At 39.9% G+C, this 15,330-nt stretch overlaps 1 pseudogene; it reads right to left on the bottom strand.

The window, feature by feature from the left end:
- Positions 1-3,543: 3,543 nt before the first annotated feature.
- Positions 3,544-15,330, bottom strand: part of LOC121477717 — a 28,873-nt pseudogene continuing 17,086 nt past the window's right edge.

The following is a 15,330-nucleotide window of genomic DNA, read 5'->3' as shown; positions in this document are numbered from 1 at the left end:
ATCATAGTCAAGTGTTTAGACTATTTCTTTTTCAAAATGTTCCCTTTAGAATGCCCGTCTCCTTGGAACCCCACCACTAAACAGGATTTTAAGCTGGCTTCATCCATTTCAATGATTACTGAGTAAATGTACTATATTCTTGAAGGAATATTTTCTCCCTTTTCTTTAAGAATTTTTTGTGATTGCTTTATTCCTTTTCTTTAATAATTGAAACTTGGAAATAGTGGAATATTTTGTAAAGTGGTAATGATCCACATCATTCCATTATAATATTTCTTCCTTTTAAAAAAAATCACATAAATTAGACCTACTGTCTTTCCCGGGACACTAGTATATGATTTTCTTTGGAAAAACAAGTACCCATGCCACATTCTTGTTCCACTTTGAACCAAGTATTTCTTATAGGCTATTACCAGTAAAGGTACTGACATCTTCTATGTACATTTTGGTTCTGTCTTCTTCCTAAATCTTTTCCTACAGGTCTCTAGAAACTCCCACATTTCTCACTGAATATTTTTCAAATTGATAATTGCTTATTTGGAAAACTTATTTGTAAATTAATTTGAGGTCTCTGAAGTACAAATAAATGTACTATAGATACAAACATAAACCAATCAATCCAAAAAAGTAATGTTTTATTTTGTCATTGAAGTTTGCTGAAGCAAATTTATTTCATTTCATTCTTTCTTTCTGGCTAGAGAGATAAATTGGCTTTACTGTTTTTCTTAATTAAAAAAATATTTATTGTAAACATTTTTCAATGTATTTTTAATGCTTAATTTTTCTTTGGGAGTAATTATTCTTTCTTTTTCACTTAACTCAAGTATTATCACATAGTTAAATGAAAAAAAATATAAATTAAGATTCATCCTACTATATACAATTTTGAGACATCAAGGAACACTGTGCCTTAGATACAAGAATAAATATAATTTGCAAAGTATAAATCAGTCACCACTCTAAAAAACTTACTTTCCTCTTCCTAGAAAAAAATCCACACCTCTTCCCACTCCACTGAACATAGCATTATCTGTCTTAGAAGAACACTCAGCTGTATCACAAGGTGGAACTCCATATAAATAATTTTTAAAAATGCATATTTAAGTGTTGCCAGACAGGTTTTTGTTGAAACAGGATGTCTCAAGAGTCTTTACTATGTCATGTCTCGTGTTATTCTCCAAGAGCAGGATATAATATGCAGCAATTCCAGAACATTGCTGATGCAGAAACTTCTTTTCCCTAGAGTACTTTATAGGATGACTGATAAAACCCCATTTAGGAAATGTTGGCTCAGAAGATAATGAGAATTAGAGGAGTCAAGACCTGAGCAGAGGGATGGAGGTAAGTCTTTACATTGAAATGGAGAATGCTTGGGAAGCTGTAGGGAGAGGCTTGAATGTCAACCTTAGGAAGGTGGAAGAGGTGACAATTCCCTTGGTAATTGTTTAGCTGTTTTATCTCCATATTTTCTGAATACTCTGTGTACTTTCTCAGTCTCTTTGGTCAGCTATTCCTTTGGCCTAAAAATACCTTTCCCTCCTGCAAAAAAATCTTAATCTCTTAAAGCCCAGCATAAATGCTACTTCTAGTATGCCTACATGATGCCAATCTCCTCCCTTTTGTGCTCCTCAAACACACCTCTTATCATTTAAACCTCTGTGAATCCCAAGCCATAATTGTCAATATATCAGTTTTTTTCTACAAGATATTCTAAGTTTTTTGTTTTGTATTCCTGAAACTCTGAACCCAGAACCCAGAATGCCAAGTCTTCAGAGATATTTGTGAAATGGATCAATGAATGAGTCAGTATAAGGATCAATGCCTGTTGTCATCACATAATTGTGTACCCTATATCTTTAAAAATAAACTTTTTATTTTAGAATAGTTTTAAATTTACAGAAAATTTGCAAAGATAGTACAGAAATTCCTATACCCTGCAGCCCATTTCTCCTATTGTCATACATTTCTTAAAATTAATGAACCAACATTATTATTATAAAGATATTATAACATTATTATTAATGTATCATTAAAAACTCCACACATTATTCAGATTTCCTCATTTCCCCTTATCTCCTTCCTCTGTCTCAGCTTCCCAGTTAGGATGCTACATTACATTTAGTTGTTATGTCTCCTTAGGCTCCTCTAGACCCTGACAGTTTCTTTTACTCCCCTTATTTTTGATGACCTTGATGGTTTTGAGAAGCACTGGTCAGATATTTTGTAGGATAGTCCTCAATGACTAGTTTGTTTGATGTTTTTCTCACTATTACACTGGGGCTATAAGTTTTGGGTAAAAAGACTGTAGAAATACATGTCATTTTTATCATATCATACAAGGGCATTCTGCTATCAACATGACTTGTCAGTGCTGATGTTAACCTTAATCTAGCTGAGCTGGTGTTTGTCCTTTTAAAATTTTCTGCAGTTAAACAACATTGCTTCTTGCCAGAGTTACAGATTCTTAAAGATAAGTACGTGCCTATTACCTGTTTCTATATAATATAGCACTGATTTGGTACAATGTGAGCATGTGGTTCGTGCTTTATAAGTAAAAAAAAGAAAGATGAATACATGAATGTTTTTATTGATGTATATTCCACTTGTCTCCTAAAAGTAGCAAATTTTCTGTTGAAGTTAAGTTTTGTCACAGAAAAAGAAAGAACTAGAGGCTTCATTCAAAGGAGAATCTTCCTGAATGAAAAATCAATATTCAATGTATTTGAACAGAATAGCATAGCAACGAGTGCTATCCATACCGACCATTAACACAGTTTTGAATAGTAGTAGTACTAGTAGTAGTAAGAAGAACAGACAAATAATCATCCTATCATCACTTAGGGAAGTGCAATGGCTTCTGCTTCCCACATTGGGGGAGGACATAATTACATGGATGGAAGTTTGTCTGGCAATGATAACAGCCTGGTCAGGATGGTGTTTATGTTTGCAGATGACCCTCAACCCCCAAGAGGTCTCTCTTGAGTGTGAATCAGACAAGGTGTCTGTGTTACTCTACACACAATTTATAGATAATTATTTCAGATTTCTCTCCTCAGACATTAGGCACAATACAAATAATTGCCCCCAAAAGCCTCCCTTGGGAAATTAAGAAAAGCAACAGAAAGCAGGAACCTTGCAAAGGCAATTAACAGGTGAAATATTTGGCAGGTTGTGAGAGAGTAAAAAGCTTTGTAAGACAAGAGGAAAGGGTATCAAAGAAGAAAGATGTTTTCAGGTGACATCCCAGAACAAAGGGAAGAGTCAGTGAATTAAAAGAAATGAGGGAAGGAAGTGTTTTTAGAAACGGGATAGGCTGAGTTCTGAAGTAATTCAAATAAAATTTTAACATTTATTAGGAAAGTGCATGCCTTTGGAGAAGTGACAAGGAAGTGCACAATTTAACATGACTGGAAAAACACTGATCTACCTAATTAAACTTGAAGGGTATTGTGTTTACTCCTCGTGAATAGTCTTATTTGATTTTCAAAAATTCATTTCATTCAGAAATTGTAAAGATTTCTTTAACTTCTTCAGCCCAATTGTTTACATTTGTTCAGAGAACAAATTCACGGTGGCTGAACTGTCCTTGAAAACCCAGCCACTCACAGTGACTTTTATGGCTTTCCTGAACCATGGGTAAAATCAAAGGGTTCATGGATGAGTTATAATAAGCACCCCAAAAGGAAATCTCATAAATATAGGCAGGGGTAATGAAGCCCATTTAGGCATCAATTAATAAGTCAATACAATATGGTAACTGTGAAATCATAAATGCTACCACCGTGATACCCAGGGTTTTAGCAGCTTTTCTCTCCCTCTTGGCCACTCTGGATTTCTAACTATCTGATGATGATTCTGTTTTCCCTCCAGTATATTCAGTCTTGTTAGCCTGTTGTCTAGCCACGAGAAAAATATTGCTATAGAGGATTATCATTAACAAGGGTAGGTATAAAGAAGAATAGAAAATCTATCAACACCCAGTCTTGATTTACAACTGTCTGACACCCTCCTACACAGCTGAGGGTACTTCCTAATTCCTCCAGCCCGTCATCATAGATACCTGTGTGGAACATGGCACCGCTGTATATGAGGAGCAGGATCCAGGAGATGCTGACGCATATCCCTGACACAGTCACCGTGAACCTGGTGGGATAGACCAGAGGGACAGTGACAGGAAGGTACCTGTCAATGGAGATGAAGTACAAGTGGAAGAGAGAGGATTAGCAAAATGCCACATTGCAGCACGTGTGGAAGGTACAGAAACTTGGCCCAAAGTACCGGCAGCTGTCCACAGACCTGACCTTGATGAAGGGCATGGCCATCACCACACCAGAAAGTCAGCACAAGCCAGAGAGGGGATAACACTGGTTGGAGAGTGCAGCTGTTTGACATGCAGGATGGAAATCACCACCCGGGGGTTTCCAAACACAGCTAGCAAAGATACAAAACCAAACACTGAGTACAGAATCAACCTGGATCCAAGCAAGGAGGCAGTTCCCACACAAGATCCATTCACACCCTCATAACAAAGCGGCACAGTAGCAGGGTGGGAAAGATTGCTGATCGCGGTTTCTGCAGTTTGAGGTGTCCCAATTTCTGCCCTTCCTTTGGTAAAAATAAACTTTTCCAATTCTGAGAATTATAAAAAAAATCAAACTGCCTATTTGAGCAACTACTTTTAAGTATTGCCTTATAATCTATCCTTTTTTCCATTCTAATCATAAAAAGAAGTTAAAAGAATTTCAAAGTTAGAAATGTATCCTTTCTGATTTTAATGCAGGAAATTCTTTCTTTCTTTCTTTCTTTCTTTCTTTCTTTCTTTCTTTCTTTCTTTCCTTCTTTCTTCCTTCCTTCCTTCCTTCCTTCCTTCCTTCCTTCCCCCTTCCTTCCTTCCCCCTTCCTTCCTTCCTTCCCCCTTCCTTCCTTCCTTCCTTCCTTCCCCCTTCCTTCCTTCCTTCCTTCCTTCCTTCCTTCCTTCCTTCCTTCCTTCCTTCCTTTCTTCCTTCCTTCCTTCCTTCCTTCCTTCCTTCCTTCCTTCCTTCCCCCTTCCTTCCTTCCGCCTTCCCTTCCCTTCCCCCTTCCCCCTTCCCTTCCCTTCCCTTCCCTTCCCTTCCCTTCCCTTCCCTTCCCTTCCCTTACCCTCCCCTCCCCTCCCCTCCCCTCCCCTCCCTTCCCTTCCCTTCCTTCCTTTTTTTTTTTTGGTATATTTTTCATTGAAGTTTGATTTGCCAACACATAGTATAACACCCAGTGCTCATCCCATCAAGTGCCCCCCCTCCATGCCCATCACCCAGTCACCCCACCCCCCACCAGGCTCCCCTTCCACTACCCCTTGTTCGTTTCCCAGAGTTACGAGTCTCTCATGTTCTGTCTCCCTCTCTGATATTTCCCACTCATTTTCTCTACTTTCCCCTATAATCCTTTTCACTATTTCATATATTCCCCGTATGAAACCACATAACCTTTGTCCTTTTCCGATTGACTTACTTCACTCAGCATAATACCCTCCAGTTCCATCCACGTCGAAGCAAATGGTGGGTATTTGTCGTTTCTAATGGCTGAGGAATATTCCATTGTATACATAAACCACATCTTCTTTATCCATTCATCTTTCGATGGACACCGAGGCTCCTTCCAAGTCTGGCTATAGTGGACATTGCTGCTACAAACATTGGGGTGCAGGTGTCTCGGCTTTTCACTGCACCTGTATCTTTGGGGTAAATCCCCAGCAGTGCAATTGCTGGGTCATAGGGTAGCTCTATTTTAAACTCTTTGAGGACCTCCAGACAGTTTCTCAGAGTGGCTGCACCAGTTCACATTCCCACCAACAGTGCAAGAGGGTTCCCTTTTCTCCACATCCTCTCCAGCATTTGTTGTTTCCTGTCTTGATCATTTTCCCCATTCTCACTGGTGTCAGGTGGTATCTCATTGTGGTTTTGATTTGTATTTCCCTGATGGCAAGTGATGCAGAGCATTTTCTCATGTGCGTCTTGGCCATGTCTATGTCTTCCTCTGTGAGATTCCTCTTCATGTCTTTTGCCCATTTCATGATTGGATTGTTTGTTTCTTTGCTGTTGAGTTTAATAAGTTCTTTATAGATCTTGGAAACTAGCCCTTTATCTGATACATCATTTGCAAATGATGTAGGTTGTCTTTTAGTTTTGTTGACTGTTTCTTTTTATCTTGGTGAAATCCCAATAGTTCATTTTTGCTTTTGTTTCCCTTGCCTTCATAGATGTATCTTGCAAGAAGTTGCTGTGCCCAAGTTCAAAAAGGGTGTTGCCTGTGTTCTCCTCTAGGATTTTTATGGAATCTTGTCTCACATTTAGATCTTTCATCCATCTTGAGTTTATTTTTGTGTCTGGTATAAGAGAATGGTCTAGTTTCATTCTTCTGCACGTGGCTGTCCAATTTTCCCAGCACCATTTATTGAAGAGACTGTCTTTTTTCCAGTGGATAGTCTTTCCTCCTTTATCGAATATGAGTTGACCATAGAGTTGAGGGCCCATTTCTGGGTTCTCTATTCTGTCACATTGATCTATGTGTCTGTTTTTGTGCCAGTACCACACTGTCTTGATGACCACAGCTTTGTAGTACAACCTGAGATCTGGCATTGTGATGCCCCCAGCTCTGGTTTTCTTTTTCAATATTCCCCTGGCTATTTGGGGTCTTTTCTGATTCCACATAAATCTTAAGATTATTGTTGCAACTCTCTGAAGAAAGTCCATGGTATTTTGATAGGGATTGCATTGAACATGTACATTGCTCTAGGTAGGATTGCCATTTTCACAATATTGATTCTTCCAATCCATGAGCATGGAATATTTTCCCATCTCTTTGTCTTCCTCAATTTCTTTCAGAAGTGTTCTTGTTTTTTAGGGTATAGATTCTTTACCTCTTTGGTTAGGCTTATTCCAAGGTATCTTATGCTTTTGGGTGCACTTGTAAATGGGATTGACTCCTTAATTTCTCTTTCTTCAGTCTCATTGTTAGTGTATAGAAATGCCACTGATTTCTGGGCATTGATTTTTGTATCCTGCCACACTGCCGAATTGCTCTATGAGTTCCAGCAATCTTGGGGTGGAGGCTTTTGGGTTTTCTATGTAGAGTATCATGTCATCGGCAAAGAGGGAGAGTTTGACTTCTTCTTTGCCAATTTGAATGCCTTTAATGTCTTTTTGTTGTCTGATTGCTGAGGCTAGGACTTCCAGTACTATGTTGAATAGCAGTGGTGAGAGTGGACACCCCTGTCTTGTTCCTGATCTTAGAGGAAAGACTCTCAGTGTTTCCCCATTGAGAATGATATTTGCTGTGGGCTTTTCAGAGATGGCTTTTAAGATGCTGAGGAATGTTCCCTCTATCCCTACACTCTGAAGAGTTTTCATCAGAAATGGATGCTGTATTTTCTCATATGCTTTCTCTGCATCTATACTTGATCTTAGCCAAAAGGCAGGAAACGATGCTTTCTCTGCATCTATTGAGAGGATCATATGGTTCTCATTTTTTCTCTTGTTGATATGATCTATCACGTTGATTGTTTTACAAGTGTTGAACCAACCTTGCGTCCCAGGGATAAATCCTACTTGGTCATGGTGAATAATCATCTTAATGTACTGTTGGATCCTATTGGCTAGTATCTATTGAGAATTTTTGTTTCTGCATTCATCAGGGATATTGGTCTATAATTCTCCTTTTTCATGGAGTCTTTGTCTGGTTTGGAATTAAGGTGATGCTGGCCTCATAGAATGAGTTTGGAAGTATTCCATCCCTTTCTATCTTTTGAAACAGCTTTAGTATAATAGATATTATTTCTTCTTTAAACGTTTGATAGAATTCCCCTGGGAAGCCACCTGGCCCTGGACTTTTGTGTCTTGGGAGGTATGTGATGACTGCTTCATTTCCTCCCTGGTTATTGGCCTGTTCAGGTTTTCTATTTCTTCCTGTTCCAGTTTTGGTAGTTTTTGAGTTTCCAGAAATGCCTCCATTTCTTTTATATTGCCTAATTTATTGGCATATAGCTGCTCATAATACATTTTTAAAATTGTATTTCCTTGGTATTGGTTGTGATTTCTCTTTCATTCGTGATTTTATTAATTTGAGTCTTTTCTCTTTTGTTTTTAATAAGGCTGGCTAATGGTTTCTCTCTTATGAATGCTTTCAAAGAACCAACTCCTGGTTTTGTTGATATGTTCTACAGTAGTTCTGGTCTCCATTTCATTGAGTTCTGCTCAAATATTTATTAACTCTCTTCTTCTGCTGGGTATAGGTTTTATTTGCTGTTTTTTCTCCAGTTCCTTTAGGTGTGAGGTTAGCTTGCATGTTTGAGGTTTTTTCCCAATTTTTTGAGGGATGCTTGCATAGCGATGTAAATGGTTCTCCACCCTTTCATTTTCATGCTGTAGGTGTCCTTAGGTCTAAAATGAGTCTCTTGTAGACAGCAAATAGATGGGTCTTGCTTTTTTATCCAGTCTGGAACCCTGCATCTGTTGATGGGATCATTTAGCCCATTCACATTCCGAGTTACTATTGAAAGATATGAATTTAGAGTCATTGTAACACCTATTCATACCCGCTTTTTGTGTATTATTTCTTTGGGCTTTCTCTTTCTTTTACAGGGTCCCCCTTAATATTTCTCTTTTGTAAAAAAGATTTTATTTATTTATTCATAAGAGACACAGAGAAAGAGAGAGAGGCAGAGACACAGGCAGAGGGAGAAGCAGGCTCCATGCAGGGAGCCTGACGTGGGACTCAATCCCCGGTCTCCAGGATCAGGCCCTGGGCTGAAGGTGGCGCTAAACCACTGAGCCACCAGGGCTTCCCCCCTTCCCCTTAATATTTCTTGCAGAGCTGGTTTGGTGGTCACATATTCTTTCAGTTTCTGCCTATCTTGGAAGATCTTTATCTCTCCTTCTATTCTAAATGAGAGCCTTGCTTGATATATTCCTGGCTGGATGTTCTCCTCATTGAGTATCTGAATACTTTCTGGCCTGCCAGGGCTCTGTGGAGAGGTCTGCTGTTAATCTAATACTTCTCCCCATATAAGTTTGGGATCTCTTGTATCTTGCTGCTTTAAAGATTTTCTCTTTATCTTTGGAATTTGCAAGTTTCACCATTAAATGTTGAGGTGTTCAATGTTTTTTATTCTTTTTTTTTTTTTTTGGCATGGGAACCTCTCTATCTCCTGGATCTGAATGCCTGTTTCCCTCCCCAAATTAGGGAAGTTCTCAGCTATGATTTGTTCAAATATGCTTTCTAGCCTTCTGTCCCTCTCGGTGCTCTCTGGAACCCCAATTATATGTAGATTTTTCCTTCTGAGGCTATCATTTATTTCCCTTAACCTTTCTTCATGGTCTTTTAATTGTTTTTCTCTTTTTCCCTCAGCTTCCTTCCTTGCCATCAACTTGTCTTCTGTCATTCACTCTTTCTTCTACCTCATTAATCCTCGTCATTAGGACCTGCAGTTTGGATTGTATCTCATTTAAATGATTTTTAATTTCTGCCTGATTAGATCTAAATTCTGCAGTCTTAAAGTCTCTTGATTCCTTAATGGTTTTTTTTCCAGAACAACCAGTAGCCCTATAATTGTGCTTCTGAATTTGCTTTCTGACATCAAATTGTAATCCAAATTCTGTAACTCTGTGTCAGAGAGTACTGATTCTTTCTTTTGTGGTGTGTTCTTCCTTCTCGTATTTTGCTCAGTGCAGAGTGGCTGTATGAGTGGGCTGAGTCAAGAATGTCAACCATGAGCTAAGTAAATTTCACCCTAGATGATTCTGCCGAGGTCAGAGACCTGAAATTGAAAACAAAGATCAGAATGAAATAAAACAAAAGAACCACTAAAGTGAAAAACAAATTTTAAATTAAAGTAGTAAAAAATAAAAGGCCAAGAATCCCAAAGAAGAAGAGAAAAAATTTTAAAAAGGCAAAAAAAGGAAAAGAATAAAAGGGGGGGGGGGACTGGGAGATGGTGGTGGTGACAAAGTTGTAGTGGAGGGAGAATGTAGTGTACCTGAGGGTTCCTGGAGGGTAATCCTCTTGGTTCTCAGTATATTAAGTTCTGTATGTCAGAAATAATGCTCAGTCCCAAATTTATATAAACCAGAAATACTTGTAGAAGGCCCCACCATTGACCACCAAAACATTTGAGATAAAAGAGGGAGGCAGAATGGGAATGAGGAATCTCACAGAATGAACCGGCACAGTATACCACTTGGTTCTGGGTGCATGCTGGTCATGTTTTAGAAGGTATTAACTTCCACCATTGTAGAACAAAATGAGGCAGAGAAAACAAAGAAGACAAAACAAAACAAAACAAAACAAAACAAAACAAAAAACCGCATATCTTGTATATCTCCCCAAATTAAGCTGAGTATGTTGAAGAGAATCTAGAAGTGGAAAATATATCTAGGACCTCTAATTGTAGAAATATGAAAGTCAAAAGTGAAGAATCTTAAAAATGAAGAGGTGGTAAAATACTGTAGTTAAGGTGGGAAGAGAGGAAAAAATTGGAAATTTACAGTCTGATATAAAAACGAGTCATAATGGGCACTGGCCCAGTGGCATAGCGGTTTAGCTCCGCCTTCAGCCCAGGGTGTGATCTTGGAGACCCGGGATCGAGTCCCACATCGGGCTCCCTGCATGGAGCCTGCTTCTCCCTCTACCTGTCTCTCTGCCTCTCTGTCTGTGTCTGTCATGAATAAATAAATAAAATATCTTTTTAAAAAAAGGTCATAATGGAAAAAGGAAGAAAAAAAAAATAGGATTGGTACCCTCTGGTTCTATATACTGTGAATCCCTGGAGCTTTCCAGTGCTGCTTGGTCCAGAACTTGCTGTTCCCCTGTCCTTCCAGCTGGTCTTCTGAGGCAGGGGCTGCTGTGCTGACTCTCAGGTGTGTGCACCTGGGGGAGCTGCCCCGCCCCCTGCCAGGTGCCGGACTCAGTGGGAGCTGGTTACCCCTTGATGCCTCCGGTCCCTGGAGGCGCCTCCCCTCCCAGGCTCAGGGTGACACCAGGAGGAACAACAACACTGGCGGGGCCAGCTCTCCAGCCCTGGAGTCAGGTCCCCCAGTAAGTACCGCAGTCTCCCAGTCCACACTGGCCGGGATGCTCCGGGGGCGGTGGGGGGCCCTGACCTGCACAGCTTGGGCGCCCCGGTGGCAGGAGCATCCTCGCTGTCCTGGGCCCTCCCCGCCTCCGCCTGTCCCGGGGGAACTCAGGATCCGGGGCTGTGTCCCCGCGCCCTGGGATCCGGGGCCTGCGCTGCTGGAATCGCTCCCGGGCGCGGCTCCCGAAGGCAGCAGGCGCAGCCCCCTCGGCCCGGAGCCCCCCGCCCCCGGAGCCCCCCACCCCCGGCTTCTCCCCGAGGCCCCCGGGGCTCCAGCCCTTACCGCGCTCGGCCGGTGTGTGGGGCGCCCTCCCCCGGGCCCCTCATCTATCAGTGACCCCGGGAGACTGGAGGCCCCAGCCCCCTCCTGCGGTTCTGCCCGGGCTCCCTGCTGAGGCCTTTCCTTCGGGGAATAATCCGGGGCAGATTTTCTAAAGTTCCTGCTTCTCTGGGGCCGGGCTCTGCTGTCCTGGAGGCTCCCCCCACCTTGGCCGGCTCCTCGGGGCCCCTCCCCCACTGGATTCTCTTTTATATTATTTTTTCTGCCTTCCTACCTTGTTAGAGGCGAAAACCCTTCTCTCTGTGGCTTCCGGCTGTTCTCCCTTTAAATCTCAGGTCTCATTCATAGGTTTTAGGATGTTTTGGAAGTTTTCTAGGTAAGTTGGTGGGGCCAGGTGGGTGAGGACCCTACTCCTCTGCCGTCTTGCCCCGCCCTTTCCCCAACTTTTTAATATATTTAGAATCGGAACTTGTTGCACAAAGCTATTAAAACTATAGTCATATTTTGTACAAAATAAAGGACTGGCAATACATTTAGTCCAATTATATATATGTAGATTAATATTAGATTATATTACATTGATATTTATTATAATGTAATTGGCTCAACATTAGAGAATCCCTTTTTTGTGTTATTTTACCTTTAGAAATATTGCCTGTTATTACCTACGTTGAGAAGTAATTGGGCAACCAAAGGTTGGGTTATATTTTTGAAGTTATCTCCCCTGAGTGACTATTCAGCAGTACTGACAAACTATACTTCAGTTTTTTCAAGAAGGAAAAATGAATTACATCCCCTTCAAATTATGACCTCAAAATCCCTATAGTATAGCATTGTGAAGACTGAGCAAGGATTTACTCATAGTAGCTTACTAAACTTATTTGGGTAATACAGTTCTTCTATTGCTTACATTTTCAGAATTTTGGGCTCTTTTTTTTTTTTCCTTTTTTATTTACTCATGGTTTGGAGAGCTTGAGATGACTTGGAGGACTATTCTTACAAAGTGATACTAATATAATTTGTAAGTATTTTCCAGGCTAATGGACAGTTTCAGATATCTAAAATTGATAAGATTGATTAAAATAAGAAATAATTCCCCTAAGCCCTCATGTCCCGTTCTCAAAAAATAGTATCGTTTTAAACCCAGCACAGACGAGTAGGTACCTCTTGGGTACACACTGGAGGCGTATTTCTAGATTCATCATGTCTCTGAAAGGAATAGATTCATGCTAAATCACCCAAATTTCAAATAGAGAATAAGTTTGTTTCTCTAGGCATTTGAGGATTTTTCTTTTTATCCTAAGGCACACAATTTTAAAAACAGTTTGCAGATCTCACCAAACAATAGTGAGCAATTAATTCTTACTTTATTTAAACATAAAAAGTATAATCTTACATCTAATCTTCATCTTAATCTTTGACCTAGAGACTGGGTACTTGTATTGCCACTTATTCCATACCCTAGGTCTGGCCTCTGTTGCAAGTGCAGAATCCTAGAAAACCTGCATGTATATACATAGGTGTGGATACTCCCCAGGTAGTAGATTTCACTAGTCTGTACATATTAAACGTTTGTGAGTGGGTGAGTGTGTGTGGTGGTTGTGAATATACCCATGGTATTTTCACGCTTTGCTATTCTGTGAATTTTAAATCAAATCATTTTTAATTTTATTTCCCAGCTTCATGCTTCACACAGCCCTCAGTGGTTTGATGGCATAAATCTATGTCTCATGTTTGCTCCTGGGATTCCCCTCATAAGCCCTGTATTTTCTTCTTCTGCTTCAGCTCTCCTGAGAAAGTCTACCCCATCTCCTATTTTATTCTCAATCTAACTTAAGGAATCTCACCACTGCCACCATAGATGGTGCCCTGCCTGAAAGTCTGAGTGTCTATGTACAGGACACTGTGTCCTCAACCTTTAGAATGCCTCACTTCAGTGGTGCCCAAGTAATGCTGCTATTGCACAAAAAATCCTGAGCCCTTCCTCCAGTCTTCATACTCAGGCTTTAGAATAGCAGACTTCAGTGTTAACAGAAGGTCTTAAAACCTTAGAAACAAAGGCACTTGAGAAGTAATGAGCACTCCTAAGACCCACATTTTGATGTTTAATACTTTTCACCAGTAAAATGAACTAATGCTTCTCAAAGAAATGTTTCATCCAAGCAATGGGGCCGGAAAGGTACAGGAAGAAACCGAAATATATTTTTATATCAGAAACTAAGAGATTTTTGTTAAATGTTGACATTGACATTTTACAAGGACGCTGTTGCTAACTTGAATAGACTCTCATTAGCCAAATGTGGGATAATTGTGTGCCAAAAACAATAAGAGAGAGTAAAAGGTTATATGGTGGAGGGAGAGAGGCGAATCCATGAGTCCATACTTATGATAGACGCTAGCTAGCTAGCTAACTAGCTAGAGGAGGGTTCTTCTTTACAGTAGAATACCAATCTATAACTGATATTATATTTGGAGAAAGTATTAGCTGGAACATCATAATTTTTGGAAGCATCATATTAATATTGATTAAAGCGGGGATCATCAATTGATGCTAAATCTTATAGCAAGAGAGGGGAATTTTGATGAGAGTCAGGTATTTATATGGCATAAAATGTCATCTAGATATTGCTCATTAGCTACAAAAGAAAAAGAAATAGCAGTTCTCCCATGGAGAAATCAAATAAAAATAAAACCTTGACTGGGTATAAAACTAACATCATCCTGAGGAGGACATGGCCATGTATGTCTCTGGAGGGATGCCCTGAGAAGCATGCAATAAATGTATATATTATTCTATCCAGGAATACATAAGCAGAATCTAATCATGAAGAAATTTCAGACAAACCCAAGTTGAAAGTCTATTTTTAAAAGGTGGAAGGTTATATTCTTCAAAAATATTTATGTAATAGAAGACTGAAGAACATTTCCAGGATAAAGGAGACAGAAGGGCAAGACAACCAAAAAAATATGTGATCCTAGAATGGAATGTATTACTGGGCGAACTGACGAAATTGGAGTGTGAATTGCAGATGGTAACAGTATTGCATCAGTATTCAGTTACTGAAATGTGGAGGGCTAAAGAGCCATGACGTTTACAACTTACTCTTAGATGGTTCAGAAAAAATATATATACACACACACATTGATAAAGTTGGAGAGAGGGAACATATATCAAAGCAAATAGAGCAAAATAGGAGAACCCAGGTAAAGAGTACCTAAGTGTGGTTCATACGATTTGCACAGCGTTTCTGTGGGTAGAAAATGATTTCCAAATAAAAACTTTCTTTTGCGAAAAGCAATTTTGAAAATGTAGACCTTTAGTGTCTTCATTTTTAATCCTCATCATATGCAAGCCACTGTCAAACCCCACCACCTGGCCCACAGAAAACCTCTCAACCAGCAGCAGACCAGATTTCCTGTCTGAATTAATCAATCTTTCCTGCCACCATAATGCAGAAAGCCTTGAGATGCTTGTCATGTTAATATAATGCTACGACTGACACCCCCAACGCAGAACACTTCATATCTGCATTTACCTTTCTGGTAACTTCATGATTTCTCTGGGAATGATAAAGAACATAAAATTACAGTCTTCCTGAGGGGATACAGTTGTTGGAAATGGAAGAATAGTTTGCCCTGAGAGGCTGAGCTGTGAATCATGGAGGAACATAGAAAGCCAGAGAAAGAGAAATAGTAATTGTGCCTCCACCCAAAATTAACCCTGAAATAGTTTGGGGGGTGCCCAGAATATAATCCTATGCCTACAGAACCAGAATCTCATGTAAGGAACACAGGCATCATGGATGCATTCAATGACCATATAGTGAAAGTCATTAGCAATTGCAGAATTCAACCAAATGTCGTTGTAATATCTGTAAAACTGAGACACTACTGGGAAAAAGTACACGAAGAAGGCAGAAATGAGGTTCAAGGATTTAAAGAGCGG

The sequence above is a fragment of the Vulpes lagopus genome, chromosome 2 (genome assembly GCF_018345385.1).
Source record: "Vulpes lagopus strain Blue_001 chromosome 2, ASM1834538v1, whole genome shotgun sequence".
Lineage (NCBI taxonomy): Eukaryota > Metazoa > Chordata > Mammalia > Carnivora > Canidae > Vulpes > Vulpes lagopus.
The sequence above is the reverse complement of the archived record's forward strand: the minus strand, read 5'-3'. Positions and strand labels throughout refer to the sequence as shown.